Source organism: Hippopotamus amphibius, chromosome 9 (assembly GCF_030028045.1).
Source record: "Hippopotamus amphibius kiboko isolate mHipAmp2 chromosome 9, mHipAmp2.hap2, whole genome shotgun sequence".
Classification (NCBI taxonomy): Eukaryota; Metazoa; Chordata; class Mammalia; order Artiodactyla; family Hippopotamidae; genus Hippopotamus; species Hippopotamus amphibius.
Genome location: NC_080194.1, coordinates 48717281 through 48721860, shown reverse-complemented (window position 1 = coordinate 48721860; position 4580 = coordinate 48717281). Strand labels below are relative to the sequence as shown.

The 4580-nt window shown below is 36.4% G+C and overlaps 1 pseudogene; it reads right to left on the bottom strand.

The window, feature by feature from the left end:
- Nucleotides 1-478: 478 nt before the first annotated feature.
- Nucleotides 479-1154, bottom strand: LOC130861775 (U2 small nuclear ribonucleoprotein B''-like; annotated as a pseudogene).
- Nucleotides 1155-4580: the final 3426 nt, after the last annotated feature.

The following is a 4580-nucleotide window of genomic DNA, read 5'->3' as shown; positions in this document are numbered from 1 at the left end:
ATATAATGAGAACTCCAGAAATGAGCCGCCCAGAGTCAATATGGCAGCTCCATAGTGTCATCAGGGACCAGCCTCTTTCTGTCTTTGCTTTAAAAAAAACAAAAACAAAAAACAAACCTCAGTATCTGATATAGTTTCATGAACACGAGATAGCTTTTTTAAATCATCATCATGCTTGGAATCCATAAAGGAAGATGGGGTAAGAAAAAGGCAAATCTGTAAGCCACCCAAGTCAGCCTACTCTTTTTCTTTTTTTTCTTTCACAGAATACAAATGAAAGTTTATTGTACAAAATTAAGGCCTTCACAGTTCATAGTTCACTAAGACTAAACAAAGACTGGGTAATTTTTTAAATCCTTTACAAAAATTTCACCTACACTTCCATCTCCCCCCCAACTATTAAAATGGCCTGACCAAATATTATCAAAATGAAAACTGTAAATAACACCAAGTCCTTTAAAGGCAGCTATCCCAAATGTTATTTCTTGGCATAGGTGATCTTCATGGCATGGAACGGTGTAATCTTAAATCCCTGTAGAGTATCCCTGGCAGCTCCAGCCTGTCCATCATTTTCAAATTCAACAAAAGCAATGTCATGCCTCCCAGGTACCAAACTACTTCCTTGAAACCAGGGAACTGATTAAACAGCATGGATAACATCATCTCAGTAGTGTCTCCTGGAAATTATTAAGGAATAAAATGTGGTTTGGAGGGTAATCAGGGACCTAAGGATTTGGTGTTGCATTTCCTTGGGTATTAGCTGAATTTGGTGTTCCCTGACCAGGCTTTTTGTTCACGGTTGTTGTAGTCTGTTCCACAGTTTTGGCTTTTTTCTTTTCTTTTTTCTTTTCTTTGTCAGCAAAAGTGCCAAGCATTTTAGATATTATATCAGAATCTGTTTTTGCCTACTGGAATTGCATCGGTTTACCATAAAATGGAAATCCTTGTAACTGTCTCAAGGCATTTTTGGATGAGCCCAGTTCCTTAAATATAACAAAGGTTTGCCCCCTCATCTTCATAGTCTTTAGAGCCACAATATCTACCACGTGGCCAAACTGAGAAAACAGGGCATACAGGGATCTCTTCAATTCTTCTTTTTTAATTTAGTCATTCATATTGTTGATATAAATTGTATGATTTGGTCTGCTATCCATGCTTTGGGTCAAATTGTTCAAACAGCCAGAGGCGTTCGCTGCATCCCATAAGAATCACAAACTGGAAACCAAGTCAGCCTACTCTTTAAGTAACTTTCCCAGAATTCTGTACAGTAATTATCACTTACTTCCCATTGACCAAACTGGGTTACTTGCCTATTCTAGGGGCAAGGGAAGCTGGGATAAGCAGTTCCTAGACAGACACATTCCTACCAGAGTGTAACTGCATTCTGTCATTAAGAAAAGAGGAGGATAACTGTTAGGTGGGCAAATAGTAGTGTCTGGGACAACGTGTTTAATTCAGACTGAATCATATCATTGAACCAGGAACATCAGCTAAAGTGAGTTACACTACAAATACTGAAAGCCAAAGTAGTTCTTTTTAGGACAAAATTAATCCATTGGCATTTCATTAATGGGACATGGAAATAACTGTTCGTTTCTTTTCTGTGGTTTAGATGAAATAATTGGCTCAATTACAGTTTCAGAAGGTGGGTCTTGCAATGCTTTGAATTGGCCAATTTTCAATTAATTCTGCCTTAGTAACACTTCACAAAAGTTAATATAAATCAGAACAAAACCTGTAGGGTATAGCAGATTTCAAAATTTCTTTACAAAAACAGCAACGCACCAGTAACCACAGAGCAATAAAGAAAAATTAGAGAGGTATATTACAAGGGAAGAAATAATAGAAACCATTAGAGACTCAAAGAGCAGAAATGCGCCAAGAGAAGATGGATGACTCCAAAAATTTTATCACAGTTTCAAAAAAAATTACAATAATCTACCAGGTAGTGAAACCATTTAGTGAAATTATTGATAATATAGACCAATTATGCCCCACAAGAAATGAGATGATCATTTCCCTCTTACTGGATTCAAAGAAAGTTGTAGAACATAGATATATGCTGCCAGTGAAAACTTCGAATGGTGATTATAAAATATTCTTCAGAATCAAATGTGAATCTGATTGAGGTTATACACAATGAAGCAAAACTTTATTTTTTTATTTTTATTTTTTTAAATCTTTATTGGAGTATAATTGCTTTACAGTATTGTGTCAGTTTCTGCTGTATAACAAAATGAAAGAGCCATATGTATACATATATCCCCATATCCCCTCCCTCTTGAGCCTCCCTCCAAACCTCCCTATTCCACCCCTTTAGGTCTTTACAAAGCATCAAGCTGATCTCCCTGTGCTCTGTAGCAGCTTCCCACTAGCCATCTGTTTTACATTTGGTAGTGTGTATATCGATGCTACTCCCTCACTAAGTCCCAGCTTTGCAGCTTTAGGAAACACTGCAGTCACTGTGACTCCAGACATTCTCTGTGGTATAGTTCAGCAAAAGTGGTTGACAAACTGGTGAATTGCTTCTTCCAGATTCTCATGGTTAGGTTTAGGGGGAGAAAAAGACCAGTGGTGCCAAGACTATGAAGATAGGATTGGACAAATTCATAGGGTGTAATCAAAAACCCTCATAGTAAAGAAAGGAATGCATTTCCTTTTGGCCATGATTGCCTCTTTCTGTATTTATAGAAAAATATCCCAAACAAAAGCCTAATCAATGGATCCAATCAGGATGAAGAGTATCATCAGTGACCTTAGTGGGTACCCGGGAAAGTGAAGCTGCCAAGCTCTCTAACTACAGGACAAAGGATACACTTCTGCCCCTTCATCAGGCCAAGCCATTCTCTTATTTTGTTCTCTATGCCTGGAACATGGTCCCCTCAACATGTAGCTAAGTAATTCAAATGATTTGAAATGTGAGCCATAGTGATGTGTTGATACATTACTTTTGGGAGGAAGTTTTTAATGACCAGGGTGAAACCTGCATCATTCTTCTCTTGCTGAGTTGATTATGGAGTTTGGAGATGGAGTCTCTCTCAACCTCTCCCAGGATAGCACCATGAGCAGATCTCCCCTGTTCCCCTGTGAACAAACAGAGGGGGCTTGTTTGTTACTGTAGCATAACTTCCTAGCCTATCCTGACTGATACACTTCATATCAAATTAAATTATATATATTATGTATTTATTATTTCTCCATAATCTCTTTATGGATTGCTCTTGAAATGTAACCTTTATGTGGGCAGGGATCTTATCTCTCTTATTTACTGATATTTCCACAGAACCTAAGATTTTATCAGGAAAATAGTAAAAGTTCAGTAAATACTTGTTCATTAATAAACATAGTCTTTAAATAAGAAATAAAGATCCCTTTAGCCAAGGAACTAACATGTCTTAAATTTTTTTCTAGGTACATCCCTAAGTCAACATTTGTAAAAGATTCAGCTTCATGACCTTGGGGAAATTTCTTCACCTTTTCAACTCTATATCTAAATTCATCTATTAAAATGGAACTACTCATATAACTATCTCATAAGGTTGTTGTGAGCATTAAATGGGTAATGTAAATAAAACAATGATGCATATTTTATATTTCTTACTAAAAGTGATACAAAATAGATATCCAGGGTAATGTGCCATGTGCCAGAATAGCAAAGTCAAGTTTCTGTCTTTTCTTGTAACTGAATATGGTTATGTTATTATGATCTGCCTGATGAGATGTAAGTTGAAATGTTGAGTGGGATATTTGGGAAGATTCTTTCAAAGAGAAGAGGCAAACTCTCTTCTTTTTCTTTTTCATGTGGCCTAGAATGTGGATGTAATGATGAAGCCCTGGGCGATCTACCTTCAGACTTCATTTCTTTAAGAGCATAAACCCTTACTTGTTTTTGTTACTGGAATATTTGTAACTAGCAGACAAATTCAGTTTCTAACTGATATACTCCTGTTACATGTTGAGAGTTGAGAGTCTATTGGTAGGTACGTGTGTGTATACATGTGTGTCTGTGTGTGTCTGAAAGAATGGGTATATGGACCCCTTCATGGAGAAAATTTTTATAGCAACACCTTTTTCACTTTTGTGTCAAGTTGTCTGATGAATGAAATGTCTATGTATCAGATGGCAATGAGTAATACAAGCTTAGACTTCTCTTTATTGTATTCTTATTGTGTTAATTAATTAATTAATTCTACAAATTTTTACTGAGAAATTATTAAATACTAGGCTCTCACTAAGCACTTGGAATCAAAACCCAAAACTTTACCTCATCCTTAAGGATGTAAGAATCTAAAGACAAAGACAAGTATAACTGGTTAATAGCTGTGTAATGTAACTAATGTGACCAATGAACTATATCAGCTACTCTGATAATACACAGAAAGTATTTGTCCTGAAGGGTGAGAGATTGGAGTGTATTATAAAGGAGATTATAAAGAAGATGGCATTTTAAACATTTAATCAAAGGTTGAGGAGTGTCAAGGACACAGAGTGAAGAGAGAAGACAGAGTGTTCAGAGAACTGTAAGAAGTTCAGTGGGGCTAGAACATGACATCGAAATTTTCAAGAGATGAGACCAGAAA